The sequence below is a fragment of the Pelodiscus sinensis genome, chromosome 1 (assembly GCF_049634645.1).
Source record: "Pelodiscus sinensis isolate JC-2024 chromosome 1, ASM4963464v1, whole genome shotgun sequence".
NCBI lineage: Eukaryota > Metazoa > Chordata > Testudines > Trionychidae > Pelodiscus > Pelodiscus sinensis.
The window spans coordinates 274,017,778-274,035,070 of record NC_134711.1 but is presented as its reverse complement, the minus strand read 5'-3'; the positions used below and the strand labels follow the sequence as shown (position 1 = coordinate 274,035,070).

At 40.3% G+C, this 17,293-nt stretch overlaps 1 protein-coding gene and 1 long non-coding RNA gene across 5 annotated transcripts in view; one reads left to right on the top strand and one right to left on the bottom strand.

Annotated features, from left to right (window-relative positions):
* PCDH9 (protocadherin 9) overlaps positions 1–17,293 on the bottom strand; it is a 963,669-nt gene that overhangs the window by 410,874 nt on the left and 535,502 nt on the right. The window lies entirely within an intron of this gene.
* LOC142827101 (uncharacterized) lies at positions 2,447–11,161 on the top strand. Its single transcript, XR_012901519.1, has 3 exons — positions 2,447–2,588; positions 5,901–6,034; positions 11,037–11,161. It is a non-coding gene; the product is annotated as an uncharacterized LOC142827101 (long non-coding RNA).

Sequence of the window (17,293 nt, the reverse complement as noted above, 5' to 3'; positions counted from 1 at the left end):
TCACTTTTTTTTTTAATTGTATCCTTTGGTATATATGGTTGCGACTATTTTCTTCCACTACTTGATCTGAGGAAGTGGGTCTGACCCACGAAAGCTCATCATCTAATAAACCATCTTGTTAGTCTTCAAAGTGCTACATAGTCCTGTATTTTGTTTCAGCTACACCAGACTAACACGGCTACATTTCTATCACCGTAGCTCAGCAGTTTCTCTTTGAAGTCTGGTCCTGAAGTATTTTTGCTGCAGGAGGGCTACCTTTAGAAACCTTTAGTTTATTCCAAAATAGCTATTTCAAGATAGGGTGTGTGTGGATGCTTCACTGCTGCTATTTCAAAATAGCCCCTCACCAGGGACATTCTATTATTCTTCCCTAGTGCCTTCTAGGGCTCTAAGTCGAGATAGCACGTCTACATTAGGAAAGCCTGCCTCGGACTAATTTTGAGCCTTCCCTGCAGTGTAGATGTGCTATTTCAAAATAAGCTAATTCAGAATAACTATTCCGGAATAGTTTATTTCAAAATAGCGGTGCAGTGTAGACATAACCTTGTTTCCTTTGTACAACCATTATAACAGAAAGAAGATTCCCTGGTCCAGCCAGAATTTTGATTTAATTAAGTATGACAGCTACACCATTTAAAATTATGGCTATGTCTACATGATCACTTATGTCAGCAACCTTACGTTGCATGGGGGTGTAAGTAATCCATCCCTCTACATGACATAAATGACACTGATACAAGCACTAATGTGCACAGTTCTATGTCGGCAGAAGTGCTTCTCCAGTCAACACAGCTTATGCCACTCACAGAGTTAGCTTTTTATGCTGATAGGAGGGCTCCTGTTAGCATAGAGCTTCTTCATTACAAATATTGCAGTGATAACCGCTGCTGTGTTATACATGTAGACATGGCCTATCCAATACTTACTTATTACTTGTACTACCATAGCACCTAGGCTCCTCAGACATTGACCAGGGCCCCACTGCTCTCAGTGCTGTACAATACTATGAAACCACATGCAAAAAGAAAAATCCATTCCTTATGCTAAGTAATCCTTTATTGAATATAATGGTAAACATGCATTGTATGAATACTGCAACATAATGAATACAGTAATCCTTCTGCCTCAGTCACAGATATTCATTATTATTGTAGATCATTTATCATAATTCTACATAAACCAGATGTAGTCATTTTCATGTTACTTACAGGGTAAACTTTCTGTAGTTATGGCTTGATAAACTCTTACAGTATGTTCACTAAAGTGGGTTACAAAATAATGTTGTATGTACAAATACCTAGTTGAAGGCTATAATTCAATTCCAGGATTCTGCCATCATTCAAGAGCTGTTTGAGATTTTTTTTGTTCTTTGACATTAGCAGAAATTCATAAGTAAAGGAATAATACATTCTCTCTAACCTTCTGCTTTGAGTGCACTTCCACAGTGTATTTCCTCAGTTTCCCTTTGTGGCCGTCATTTAAACTTAAAAACAGTGAATAGTCCTGTGGTACCTTAGACACAAACAAGCAATGTAGATGGTATCATAAGCTTCAGTGGTACCATCCACATATTTTTTTAGTATAAGGTGCTGCAGGACTATTCACTATTTTTTTTAACTTTTTTCAGTTACAGACTAACATGGCTACCCCTCCGAAACTTTTCAATATACAAGTCAATTATTAAATTAGGTAAGAAATCAAGAAACTCATTGATAATTATTGTCACTGACTCTTTTGAGGAAGATGCTTATATTCCACATATAACCATATTATTTTATGTGATACTAGGTGGATTATGGCTTCTAGAGCTCCATCAAGAGCTTCACAAAGACAGTAATTTTAAAAATTGAGAAGTCTGGTAGCTCCTTTTTGCCATAACAGAAATCCCAGTACCTGTCATTCAGAAGGGAGATCTCTGTTTGCCTAAGAGTTTAAAAGAATATCTTACCTTGATTTTATTTCCTCTACAGTATAGCATCTTCAGGTGATATATTTTACCTACTACTGCATAGTATATGCAACTGTTCAACAGAATACTGAAGCTGGACACATTAATAGTAAAGGACAAATTAGGCTGAATATTTCCTCCAATTTGAAACTTCTGGGTAAAATTGAGTAATCAAAAGGATTATGGTCAAGATACCAAAGTCAACATAATCTTTCATGAAATCAAGTTGTTAGAACACAAAGTATGTCCGATTCTCCATGAGACACTACCAGTAGTAACATGTCCCTTTTCCAACACTTTTATAGAGCAAACATTTAATACTAATTCATCTGGAAGGGCACTGTCTACTGAATCACTACCTAAATGAGATCATAAATGCACACACAACTGCTTTACTTACACAATTTACTTACTGGATTTGAGATGATGTAAGTGTCCTATTGTGACACAACCATGTGACAGCACAATATACTGTAGTAAGCTTGCCATTTTGTTGGGTTGTGCTAGTATTTCTTGGATTGTCAGGATGGATTCCATACTAAGTTATTTTTATTGTAATTCCCTTTTTCAAATCTTACCCATAGGCACTGAGACCATTTGGAAGAGAGAATGAAGTTTGTTTTACAACCTTAGTTAACAGGTATTTGGATTTTAGTTCATATGCTAGAGGTACATGGCTTTAGCCCTTAAGGTCTTGGGTTTAATCCCACCTGCTGATGACTAGGGTCTGTCAGCTTTACAAATGGGAGCTTGTCTAGGATGAGCTGATGGTAGATGACTGAAGCTCAGCATGTGCTTCCGCAGCTGAAGGAAGTATGTAACCTTGAGGCACTGAGATGGGAGAGTAAAGGCAACATTACTGTCTGTCATATACTGTGTAAGATATCAGGTTCTGCCTTAACTGCAATGCTGGTATGTTCTGTAATAGAGCTTAGCTAAGAGGCCATTTGGCTTTTAGCTCATGCGGTAGAGGCACATGGCTGTAGCCTCTAATGTGCCACATTCAGTCCCACCTCCTGATGACCAGGGTCTATTGGCTTTATACAAAGGATGTGTGACTTCACATATTTGAGAAGCCAAGCGATTAAGTAATGTTACACAGCTGTTTGTTATGATTTTAAATGGTTTATTATACATTTTTATTAAAAACAATTTGTTCAATTCTTCCCTCATAAAAAGAGCATATTCATTCACTCAGGACACCTCATACACCTATTGGAAATAGATCCCGACTGGTTCATTCATAGAGATTTATTTATGAACTAAATGTGTGATTTTACATAAAAGAAGAGATTAAATAATTCTCTCTGTTTTGTTAAGTGGTCATGCCCTCTATTACAGAACATACCAGCATTGTAGTTAAGGCAGAACCTGATATCTTACACAGTACGTGACAGACAGTAACGTAGCTTTAGGCAAAACTGATAAGGGCCAAGAAGACTAGGCATTTCTTAATGTTGTTTTCTTTGTGTAAAGTACCAGACTACACTGATGATTTACTGCAGAGCTCAAATAAATGCAGTTTCTACAAAATTAGTATTTTTCTCAGATAAAATCCCAAAAGGAAGAAACAACCACCAAAAATAATATTTTCACTTTTGTAAGAAATCTAATAATTGAAAATTGTATTTCCAGTTCATTTTTTTTTTACAGAAGGAAGTGAAAATGATCATGATAGAAAGAGCAATGACATGGGGGGGACGACAAAAAGGGGGGTGTTCAGTTAGTGTAACCCACACACCAACTGGGTGTAGTTCACTGTCCCACATAGTGGCACTTAGACCACTTACAGTGAGCAATAAGAAGAGGGGAGCTCTACAGCCTGAGCTGAGCACTAGCTGTCTTTATAGCTCAAGCTGTAGAAGCTCCCTCACTAAGTTCTGTGAGTTCCAGGTTCAAATCCATTCAGCAACAACACTGCTGAGAAGAAAATACTCAAAAACTGGAATCAGTAATGTTCTTCTGTATCCCCCACTGCCCCAGAATCTACAACATTAAGAAACTCTGATTGGACCCATTTAACTGAAGCCATGGGGGATGAGAGAAATTCAGTTAGAAAAAGCCATTGATTGCTGCCTTCTTTTGTGCTGACAGAACAAGGTGAAGGATTGGAGTGGAAAAGAGAAATAGGCCCATGGACACTAAACACTATATATTTACAAAGTGTACTTCTGTGAGGTTTTTTTACGTGACTGTATAGGTGATAGTAATCTTAGGTGTTACTTTAAGAGATTAGAATTTTTGATTGCCCACTGTGTGCATTTGGCCTCACTTTGTACACAATCACATTTGGCTGTTTCTACTATGTATCCAGTCAATCAGTCTCCCCCATGTGTGTAGGTCTTCATACAGCAGCAACAAAGACAATAACATTTTTTAAACTACACCAAAAATGGTTGGAGAGATTTGCAGATAGGGGACTGGTCTATAGAGGCTTTTAGGGCATCTTTGGGCCCTGTCAGTCCTGGGCTGCTCCATTAAACTGCATTAAGAGTTTGTCTCTAGTACAGCAGTCTCTTTGGGCTGCCCTCTGAGCTGTGGCATTCCTTAGAATCTCTGAGGTGCTATAGGACTGCTCCAGCATGACCCCAGTCATGACACCTGTTGGGGTCCTCAAGAGGCAGCCTTTTAACGTCAATAGTTCTTGTACTTTTACAGCCTTTGATGCCATCTCAGTTATTGTATGCAGGCTAATGGGGCTAGAGCACAGGTAAGGAACTTTCTCAGAGCCCCACATAGAAAATCATTAGCATAACTACAAATAGAACTCAGGAGCACTGTCTCTCACCACTAAACACATTTCTGAGGAATGTCAAATCAAAGATCTATGAATGGAATGCAACCATGTATGTTTTTCCCTAATTCAGTGACTTGACAATTCGGAAAATAATACTGTAGATACCACTGATAATCTACTAGGGACACAAATGCTCTTTCTTCCCCATTGTTTGTTTGGGGCTTTCACACAGCAATAGAGGAGAATAACAACATTTTTAAAATTGGAGATTGGTATTTCAAAACTGCAAAATAGGGCTTGGGAATTCAAAAAGAAGGAAGGGGAGCAATGGACGCTTTTTGGTAAACTTTGTCCTTGGTCTATGAAAACCAGGGTGCATTTAAAGCACTGTTTTTCTCTGCAGCATGCCTCCGACTGCCTCACGGCACACCAGTGTGCCACGGAACGCAGTTTAAGAAACACTGGTTTAGAGGAGGTTTATAAGTATAGAGCCTTTACTATTGTATTGTCTGTTAATTGATGGAATGTCTATCATTTTAATATATATATGATACGGAAAGAACAGTGTGTCTATGGCATCTTCACTCAGGGTACATCTAGACTGCGAGATTTTTCCAGGATACTTCTGGTATCCTGGAAAAACTCTGCCGTATCCAGGGAATGTGTTTGCTCTTCCACTTTTTTGTTTGTTTGTTTAGGAAGAGCAAAAGTGCTCTTTTGAAAGCCCTGTCCCTGAAGGGATCTTCCGAAAGAAAGGGATTTTACAGAATTTGGCCCAGTGTAGACAGGCCAAAGTTCGGAAAAGCCTTTTAAAAAAAAATTTGGAAAAAGATATGCAAAATGTGGAGCACATTTTGTTTACCTTTTTCCGAAAAAAGGTGTAGTGTAGACATAGCACTACAGTATTAATGGCTTTAAGATGGCAATGATTTTATTTAGAGAAACATATGTCCTCCAAGGGGCAAATTCTGTCAGATGCATGAGTTTAAACCCAGGACACTTCCACTGATTTCAGTGCAGCCATTACTGTATCATATAGGAGAAACAGAGTTCAATTTGACTTCAAGTCTCCAGTAGATCTACTACAATACATGATTGGAGGATGACAAAAAATGGTATTTTCATTCTGATGGTTGTGTGAGACGAATCCTATTTCAGATGTGGATCTTGTCCTACAAAATGACTGGTTCTGTAATACAGATTTTTGTCTTTCAGAAAATGCAGTCCTGAATTGGAATGAGATTATTATTAGGATAGTGCTAAAACAATTTGAGTATTACATCTATTTGGGCAAGAAATTAACATTCACCATGATCCGGAAGGTGAACACTTGCAAAGAAAGAAAGCAGGTTGGTGTGCTTTCAGTTCTAACAAGGATGTCTTTGAAGAACAAAACAACAAGGCGATACATACTAAGGATGTTCAATATTGATTAATTTACTAGTCGAGTAATCAATGGAATTTCCTAGTGGATCGGCACTTCCTAATTCATCCTTTGAAATATACAAGAGCCCCAGAAATGTACAAGAGCTCCCTGTAGCATTTCCACAGAACCTGCAATCAGCTGGGGGCTTCCCAGCTGATCCAGGGCTCCATGTGGCATTTCCACACTTAGAAATGCTGCCACACATGGAGCTCAAGATCAGCTGGGGAGTCACAGCTGATTCCGGATTCCGTGGAAATGCCACACAGAACCCAGAGTCATCTGGGGAATCCCCATCTGACCCCAGGTTCCATGGACTCCCCAGCTGATCCTGGACTCTGCACAGCATTTCAAAGCATCAGGCTACACAGAGCCCAGGATTAGCTGGGAACTCCCCAGCTGACTCCGGGTTCTGCAGAAATGCCGCACAGAGTGTGGGGTCAGCTAGAGAGTCTGCAGCTAATCCCCGGCTCTATTCAGTGCTGCTGCTTTGAAACACCACAGCAGCATTTCGAAAGGGCAGTGCCGCACAGCTGATCCCATGCTCTGTGCGCACTCCCCCAAAGAGCTTGCAGTCAAATTATAGAAGTCAAGACAAATGGTGGGGAAGGAAAATGATACAAAAATTTGCTAGACTAGCATAAATGAGAATAAAACCCAGATCACCTGAGTTTCAATCCAGCCTGTTAGCTGCTGAACCACATTGCTTCTCACACAGCATATGTACACTCCCACAATCCTGGTGCTGTAGTACATTGTCTAACCATCACAAACTAGTTAGTTCTGACTTTTAGTGAAGTTACAGGTTTTTTTATCAATTTGTCACCTTACAGATGAATCCCTCCCTTTTAGATGCTAATTAAGTTTTCCCCTGTGTTCTCTCATGAGCATCTGCAAAACCTTTTATCAGAGCCATTGTCATTACCTGACAAAACAAAGATGCCACTAAGGCAAAATCTGTCTTTCTACAGAAATTTATTTTTTTTAAAAAGCAGATAATAAAGCTCCTCTAATTGTAAATTAACCCCTAGTTCAACCATGTCATTATCTATTTAGCCTGCATGTCCCTTAATTTTGTGCATGCTTGTCAAGAAGAAATGTCCATGACTTTTCCTAAATAACTTCTATCACTCTGGCCTTGGAATATAGTATGGAAACTGTGGGCCCCGTTTACTAAACTGTGATAATATACCCACATTAATTGCTTCAGTTAGGTCATCCACAGAGAATAACTTTATACAGTCTAAATCTCTTCATGAAACTCTACAATTACATAAGGAAAAGAAACTATCAGCACTGGCAGAGAAACAAAAGTGACTATATTTAGTTCTTTTTGCTACTTTGTGGGTAGATCTAGTGCAGAAGGGATAGGAAGCAAGTATTGCTCTGGTCATACAAATACAAGGGAAAGTGTGGGACAAAATTGGCTGGAAGCAGATTGCTATAAAAACTATCTCTTGGAATCCCAGCATTGCTGAGCCAGGAGAGGAATTTCCTCTCTTTATGTTGGATGTGCTGCACAGAAGAACACATGATCTGAGTGTTAATTTTTTGACATTCATGTTTCAAATTCTGCTGTCACTTCCCGTTCTTTTTCCTCTTTTCCTGCAGAAACATTTATCTGCTATAGTAATTAAGTGAAAATTAAAAAAAGCAATAAAAATCAAAGGGATTCCACATTCACAAAAAGTGAATGCAGCCAATGTATTTTTTAACTGAAGAAATATTCACAGTTTGAGCTTTTTAAAACTTTATATGTTTAGTTCTACAGACTAACTCTGATATTTAAAATCTAACCAACATTTTTACAATTTAGCTTGAGAGGATTAAAAGGAAATGTGTATGTCCAGATCAAAAAGGTTATTTCCTGTTTGGCAAACAGTAGTTTTTCAGTTATAAATAGACACATGCACAAGGAATATAATTAAATATGTCTAAATTGCTTTTTTTATTTTTTAAACTTGAACCTCCTAAGGACATTATGCCAAATTTAAATTAATGCTTTGGGTACAGCATCTAAGAAGTGGAATAGAAGCAAACTATCTCCTAAACACAGAAGTTCCACCCTGCAGCTCAATCCAGGACCTGCAACTGCTGCCTTGAGACTGTAAATGCTGTATTGAGACTAGGCCTATACAGGGAGATTTGCACCACAGATAAATTTATGGTGGATGGGATGAGGGAGATGTTTACACTACTCCAAAATGTAACACAAGCACTTTCTCATACCTTAAGGCAGAGGTAGGGAGCCTCTGGCATGCTGGTTGCACATGGTTCATCAGGATTAGCCATTAGTGGCTGTGAGATGGTTTGCTAACCTAAGCGTTAGCAGTACAGATACTTGCAGCTCCCAATGGGAGCTGCAGGAAGTGGTATGATGTAGGTCTCTGCTTCCTACAGCTCCCATTGGATGGGAATGGACAAACACAGCCACTGGGAGCTCTAGGCACCCATGCCTGCAGATGCTCAGATAATCAAAGCATCTTGCAGTGTCTAGTGGCTAACTCTGGCGCACCCCACCTCTGCCTTATGGGATCATGCTAAAAACTCTATATTCTCAGATATGATCAGAAAGCATCTTCATTAATTTAACACATCTGCCAATGACTCATTCAGTACTGGTCAAGCTCCCATCTGTAATCCATACCAGCTAGGAGTGTACAACCCCTTCTATACACACACACACACACACACACACACACACACACACACACACACACACACACACACACTCCACCATTCTTCCTTCAAATCCATAATTTGGTTCCAGCACCACTTATCACACTCTGATAACTTCTACCTCCTCTGATACAAGGATTGAAGACATGGGAGGCAGAGAAAGAGAGTAATCCTGCTGTACCTGTAGAGAGAAAGGGCCAGTCTGATAGGGTATGTCTACACAGCAAAGTTATTTCAAAATAACAGCTGTTATTTCGAAATAACTTTACTGGCATGTACACAGCCAAACCGCTATTTCAAAATTAATTCGAAATAGCAGCGTGCTTATTTTGATTTTGGTAAACCTCATTCCACGAGGAGTAACGCCAAATTCAAAATAGCTATTTTGAAATAAGTGCTGTGTAGACACTTGATTCAAAATAGGGGGCCTCCAGCCTTCCCAGGGTGCCCTGGTGGACACTCCAGCCTCAACAAAGAACACTCTTCTCCCTCCCTGCTCCCCACTCCCCAGAGCCCTTAAAGGGGTTGACTCTGGCCACAGTGCCTTTGCCAGCTCCAAGCCTGCCAGCCCAGACCCAGTAGTCACTGCCCCTGACCCAGTGGCCCCAAAACATGAGCCAGCAAGCCACTGGCAGCCAGCCCACCACCGCTCCCCAAGAGCAGTCTGCCAGCTCCCAGGAGCCTGCCACGGCCCGGAGATGGCGGGCCCCTTCCTGGTCCAACGTGGAGATCATGGACCTTATTCAGGATTGTGGGGGATGCCCCCAACGTCCATGATCTCCACACTAGATGGAGGAATGCAGCCGTCTATGGCAGGTTAGCTGCCAGCCCAGCCACCAAAGGCCACAGGCGAACCCAGGAGCAGGTTTTCATGAAAATCAAGTTAGTCCGGCAAGACCCCCAACCCTGAGCTCTGAGCTTCCCCTCCACATTCTTCCCCTTGCTTCCCCTTTCCAACTCCCTCCTCCCAGGTTTCCCTCTCCCACCCTCTCTCTTCTCCTCTCCCACCTCCTTTCCCTAGTCTCACCAGTTTCATTCCCCTCTCCCCCCAATTTTGTTAAATAAAGAGAGTTTGTGTTCATGAAAATACGTGTATTTTAATTTACCTCAGGAAAGGAATAGAAGTGGAAAGACATGAAGGAGGAATGAGGCACAGGCCCCCAATGGGGCAGACCAGGGAGGCTCTTAGTGCTCGTCAGGGTGGAAGCTCTCCCATAGAGCTTCCTGGATACTGACAGCCCCCTGATGGACCTCCCAGATGGCAGCCTGCAGAAATTACAGCCAGGCTCGCAGCAACGTGTCCAAGAGAAGCACCAGAGTGCCCAGGGGCAGCTCTGGCTCCATGTTACAGAGTGCTGTGGTGTCCCAAGTGAGGGCAATCAGAGCAAGCAGAAACAAAAATGCTTTGCTGTCCCTCATCGAGGTATGCAATCAAGCAAGGAAACCTTAGAAGCGGCTGTCCGGGGGGAGGGGGGGGAGTCCCTTTAAGCACAGGTCTCAGATAGCCTCAGGTAGCAGCCACACAAGGTAACTCCGGACCTGATGTCCTGCCAGAACTGGTTCCAGCTGGCCTTAAATGTGATTCAGCATCCTATTAGTGTGGACACGCTATTTCAAAATAGCAAAAAGCTATTTCGAAATGCATTCGGTGGGTAGATGCGTTATTTCAAAATAAGCTATTTCAAAATAACGTATTGAAATAGGAAATTTTAAAAGAACACTGTAGAGTAGACATAACCATAGAGAAGAGAACTTTCTTCTCAGCCTAAAATATGATTGGCACCTCCCCCAGAAGGCCAGTTCTTCTCTTATCCAGAATAGAGGTTGGGGTAGGGGGAGAAGAGAACTGTTGCTCTCAAGCAAAGAATGGAGTCCTAGAAAGTTCTGATAAACTATACCATCTGTATTTTTTAGGTCAGAGCTAGTGTGGATGGAAGTTGCTGCATTTGAGGCTTTTATCCTATACATTTGGCTTATTTTAATTGTCTGTTCAAGGGCCAAGAGCAGGCATTTTTAATTGCAGACATAAGTAAAAATAGAGGGCAGGATTTGGACCCAAAAGGCATTGGCTAAAAAAGACAGATGTTAGACGTATTATTTAACATACGCTGTGACAAGAAATTAAGCTTCTTTTCTTGTATAAAAATATAAAGCCTTTATTTGTTTTCCAATTATCCTTTATATATAGCTTTTTAAATTTATCATTGCTCAACAGTAACTCTGCTTTGATTTCAGTTTTGGCTATATAGGGAAAATGAATGCATTGTGCTATCCTGACACTCTGTAGAATGTCTGACCTTGTTTCAACTTGTTTTAAAATGGAAAAAACCCATGAGACAACATGACAAGAATGCTCCTTTACCCATGTACAAAATTATTCTCTTACTGTGAAACAGACACATGTTCTCCATCTGAAAAGAGTTCATTTGCTATGTCTTTCATTCTTTAAAGGTACAATAACAATAGCATACACTCTGAAGTCTGTTTTGTTCACTATTTCATCCCTGAACTGAGCTATGAAGAAAACCTGTGTGTTCTTGAGATAGCAACATGGTTCGATGACCAAAGGGCATTATTGCAAAAATAAGCCTTAACAGAAAGTACTATATTTAAAAGCATTGGAAATCCGTAATATTCTATATTGAATTTAATTTATTGTTCTGGAAGCAAGTACGCATGCAAGCACCCAGACTGGAGCAGGTCAGAAAATGATGTTAGATTATTCAGGTGTCGGCTGTCCCCAATTCACAAGGTTCCAATGGAAGTGGAATCAGAATTAGGAGAGTACTAAGGTGGGAGAGGAGGTGGAGAAGGGTGCAGCTCCTAATACAACAAAGGACTCTTACTTTTCCTCCCCAAACATTGAAAATTCAACATTTTGTTTAAAATATTTATATAAAAAGTTTTGTTTTCAGATGGAAATTTTTCTGAATCTGTCCAAACATATAACACTTGGGGGATTTCCACAACAGGTCACAATCAATGTTCTCTTTAATTTTTTTCCATCCACGTGTGGATTTTTTCCATCCATATACAAAATAATTTTATGTGCACTGGGACATGTATAAATATGCACCATCAGTAGAAATTGAGAACCTCGCAGTAGATACTCTGCTAATCTCTCCTGAGAAGTTGCACAAGTGCCAGCTTACAGAAAACACTGGTCACAATTTTACACAGAAAGTAGACACTAAAGTTACTCTACAAATGCACAACACCTGTCCAAAATTGCTTACAAGGTAAGTACTAGATTGTGATCTTTGCTGATTACTCAAATAAAGGAATAAGGAAGCATCAGGATATGTAAAAGATCACACAAGCAGGTGAACATTTATATCCAGCTAGGCTAGTTAAGACACTGGAATGTCTCTCTGAGACAGAGGAAGCAGGACAGAAAAAAAGTTCTACAAGGAAATGCCTAGGAATTGCCAATATTGAGAAGAAAACAGGTGGGAATGCCACCTGCTTTCAAGTACAGTGGAACATTTAATGAAATATGCAGAAGATGCTGAATTAGCAAGGGATAAAAACAGCAACAGATATAGAGAAATTAGAATGAAGAAAAACTACAAACCGATATTTGGAAAAAGTAATCAATGGAAAAGAGAAAATGTAACAATAGTAATGCTGAAACAGAATTTCAAATGACAGTGGACAGTGAATTAGGTGTGAGTTTGCAGTACCATATGACAGGAAGAAAGGGCAACATAAACTGAGGCTGCAGTAGCAAAGGCATCTTGGAACAAGGAGAAAATATTTTATTTCACTAAATTGACCTGGTACTACTGTACATTCAAGATGAGAGCGAAGATTTGTGGAAATATGGTGCCCAAATTATTGACTACCTGAAAGAAGCTCTAGCAAGAGCGACAAAATTGGGGAATTAGAGAAGTCCACAGATATTTCAAGAGCGTTAAAAAAAAAAAAAACCAGTTACCTACCTCTTGTAACTGTTCTTCAAGATGTGTTGCTCATGTCCATTCCAACAGCTGTGTGTGTGCTGCATGCACGATTGTTGGGAGGTTTTTCCCTAGCGGTACCCGTATGTTGAATGTGGAGCCCCTGGATAGGCGTTTTCTTGGTGGCATATGTAAGTCTGACAGAAGGCAGATGGAATTTGGAATGTACATGAGCAACACATCTTGAAGAAGAACAGTTATGAGAGATAAGCAAACCTGTCTTCTGCCTTCTTTGTGTGCTTGTTCATTTCGATTCCAATAGGTGACTCCCAAGCAGTTTCTATGAAGGTGAAGTTGCTGATTGCTGAACCACTCTACCAAATGCCACATCATCCCTTCCTTTAAAGTTATGTATTAAGAACCTAAATTCAGTGTCCCCTGAAGTCAATGGGAATCTTTTTATTTGTTAATCTCAATAGATTAAATGAACTGGATCAAGTACTAAAGAAGCACAGCATGTATTGATCTAGCAATCACATATCCCAGTTTGGAGACATACATATAAATAGCCCAGTCATTGCCCTAGATCAACATTTTGAACTTTTCAAAGCACAATACTAACCCTGCACAGGTAGATTCCAAATAATTTTTTTTTAAACAAAGTGTGGAAATCTCAGAGAAAATGTTTGAAATTAATAAGGAAAGTAGATTTGCCCAACATAGGGCTTTATCTTCCAGCATTGGAGTAAATGGGATTTTTTTTTTTTGTCAACTTGAATGGGAGCTGGATTGTGATAAGAAAAATCACAGGAATTACAGTGAGATCTTACAGAACCACTTCTAACTTCCATTGTAGGTAATGGAGAGATTTTCATTCATTTCCTTGGGCCTTCAATTCCTTACGCAGAGACATCCAGTGGACTTACTTGTTTGTCGGGGGAAATGGTTATACTGAAACTATGTTCTAAAATGTAAAGCACTGTGTCAAAAAAAGTCTCCTGTCAATATCTATACAAAAGTATGAATGAACAAACAAAAAACCAACAAACAAACCACTACTTCTGGTCACATATCTATTAAATGTGAGACTAACTACAATTCATGCATACGTTTAACTAATGTTACATTTGTTTGTGAGTGTGACTCTGGTACACAGTGGCTCTGGAAATTATTAACAGAAGTTAAGTGCAATATCTGCAGCTATTGTTTATTTCTGCGATTGGAACTGGCTCTTGACCTCTGCTTGTGAACAGCTATATATGATTGAGATTTGATCCAAGCTAACATAGCAGCATCTTTAACTTCATTTTTATGTTTCTCAGCTCACAATGTTATGGCAGTTCACAATCCCTTTCCAGCACACAAAATACCTTCCCCCCCCCCCCCATTATAATCTCCTTCATGGAGTGTAGAGCAAGAACCTCAGTAAAATCGTCACTTGTGAATTGGAATTTTATTGTTTTGCCAATTATAGTTCTGAAGTATCAAAACAGGAATAAAACTTCATCTGTCCTTAGTGGAAATCTAGAACTAGTTTTAACTTTAATTAGGCTTGGTCCTGATTTTCCTCATTCCTTCTCAGCACTTATGCTCCAGAAGTCATTACATTACAATTATCAGGAACAAGAGAGCCTCTAATAAGCTAGTTACAGTAACTATAATTTGTTTTGTTCTAAATGTTGCTTTACATATGGTGTCCGATAACTGTCCAGGTAAGAGCACAGAAACATATACAAGTAACATAGCTCTTTGCCAATATTTAGGTCTGGTTCATTTCATTTTGTTATTGCTGCTGCTGTTGGTATTTTATTAATCTTTCTTGGAGCATACCTGCCAAGTGTCCCATGTTTGGCAGATCTGTCATGTATTCATAATAAAATGTAACACATTTTTGACAAGAGAAAGAACGAGAGAAAACACCTTTCCTCTGCCTGCTGTTAATATGTCTGTGCACTTCACAACCTTTATTAACCAAAGTCACATTTCTCTACTTTAGCAGAAGGCAATCATAATTCATCTATTTTAAAAAATAGATAACTGAAGGGTTTAAAAAGGTCTCTTCAGGCAGAGAAGAGAATAAAATCCCATATCCCTAATAGACCAGACCCCATGGTCAGTCGCTTTTCCAAACTGCTTTCCCAAGATATGAATTGCATTAACTGTTTATGAAACAAAATACAGGACTATGTAGCACTTTAAAGACTAACAAGATGGTTTATTAGATGATGAGCTTTCGTGAGCCAGACCCACTTCCTCAGATCAAATAGTGGAAGAAAATAGTCACAACCATATATACCAAAGAATGGTTGTGACTATTTTCTTCCACTATTTGATCTGAGGAAATGGGTCTGGCCCACGAAAGCTCATCGTCTAATAAACCATCTTCTTAGTCTTTAAAGTGCTACATAGTCCTGTATTTTGTTTCAGCTACACCAGACTAACACGCTACATTTCTATCACTATTAACTGTTTATGTGATCCACATTAACACAGTGTTCATCTTTAGTCCCATTGGCAGTTATACTTCAAATAGAGGGGCTGCGTGTCCGCTACCACCTCCCTGACAATAATCCTCATTCTTTAACTAAAATGTGTACTTTTTAGATGCAGCGGTCCCTAGTTCAGTCCTCAAAGGCAACCCAACCATGGACAGTGTTATGCTTGCCATGTTGTCTCCAACACACACCAGTTCTTAACAGGAGATTTCAAAGTGCAGTTGATTTCTCCCCTGGCATTGTTGCCAAACTTGAAAATCACTGAGATGAGAATTTCCTTCATCTGCTGCCCCGGTATAGAACCAGTGGATTGATTTGTGCCTTCATCAAGAGGCATATTAATGGTCTGTCAGAAATGGAACAGAAATGGAAATGAACAGCTTTTGTTTTCTGAAGGACAGGCATGATTTTATAATGACTAGCTGTTATAACTATGAGGGATGGCCAGCAGCCTGGAGACTAAGGGGTTAACTATGTCCCCTGTACCTAACCAGGCATCTGATCAGCCAATGGAAATGCAGGTAGGGATTTCAAACTGGGACAAAAGATTTTTAACTTGTCCCTCCTTTGTCAGTTCACTCTCTAAGGGTATGTCTACACTACCCCACTAGTTCGAACTAGCGGGGTAATGTAGGCATACCGCACTTGCAAATGAAGCCCGGGATTTGAATTTCCCGGGCTTCATTTGCATAAGAGGGGAGCCGCCATTTTTAAAACCCTGCTGGTTCGAACCCCGTGCAGCGCGGCTACATGGGGCTCGAACTAGGTAGTTCGGACTAGGCTTCCTATTCCGAACTACCAGTACACCTCGTGGAATGAAGCGTACCGGTAGTTCGGAATAGGAAGCCTAGTTCGAACTACCTAGTTTGAGCCCCGTGTAGCCGCGCTGCATGGGGTTCGAACCAGCAGGGTTTTAAAAATGGCGGCTCCCCGCTTATGCAAATGAAGCCCGGGAAATTCAAATCCCGGGCTTCATTTGCAAGTGTGGCATGCCTACATTATCCCGCTAGTTCAAACTAGCGGGGTAGTGTAGACATACCCTAGGTATCTCTAGATACTGGGGAAGACAAAAGACATGTCTCTCTCCAAGAAAAAGACCCTTCATAAGGTATAAGTAAAGTCTAGATAAATCCATCAGGTTTTATTGTTTTCTGGTTTGGGAATTTGGATCTGATGTCTTTGCTGTTAGAAATGATTTTTCCTCCTTTTTGCAAGGGTATGTCTACACTTGCACCCTAGTTCAAACTAGGGCTGCAAATGTAGGCATTCGAAATAGTCAATGAAGCAGGGATTTAAATATCCCACGCTTCATTAGCATGGTCTCACCGCCACGTTACTCCAATCAACAGCTGTTTCGAAAGTGAAAGTGTGTGCCGGGACGTGTTAGTTCGAACCAAACCCCTTGGTTCGAACTAACGTTTGGTTCGAACTAACATGTCCCGGCGCGCACTTTCAAATGCCTACATTTACATCCCTAGTTCAAACTAGGGTGCAAGTGTAGACATACCCCAAGAGAATAGTTATTCTGAAATAGCTTATTTCAAAATAGCACGTCTACACTGCCGATAAGCCTCAAAATTAATCCGAAGCAGGCTTCCCTAATGTAGACACACTATCTCGATTTAGAACCCTGGGAGTGACTGGGGAGGAATAACTTAGAATGGCCCTGGTAAGAGGATATTTCGAAATAGCAGAGGTGGATCATCTACACACGCCTTATTATAAAACATATTTTGGAATAGCTGTTTTTCCTCGTAGAATGTGGTTTATAGATTTTGGATTTCGGGTATTTTAAAATTATTTTGAAATAACAGAATGGTAGTGTAGACACTCACATTTTTATTTCGAAATAACATTAGTTATCTTGAAATAATGGTGCAGTGTAGACACACCCCTAAAGGCTCCATAGCCATAGAGCCTTGCAGCTCCCATATGCTCTGGTTGGCCATTTCCAGCTAAGGGCAGCTGTGGGAAGTGGCATGGCCTGGGCCACCACTTTCTGTGGCTCCCTTTAGCTGGAAACAATGAACCAGAGTCAATGGGAGCAACAGTGTGGGGAAACCTAAGGCCCAGGGGCCAGATGCAACCCTAGCTTGCTTGGATCTGGCCCCT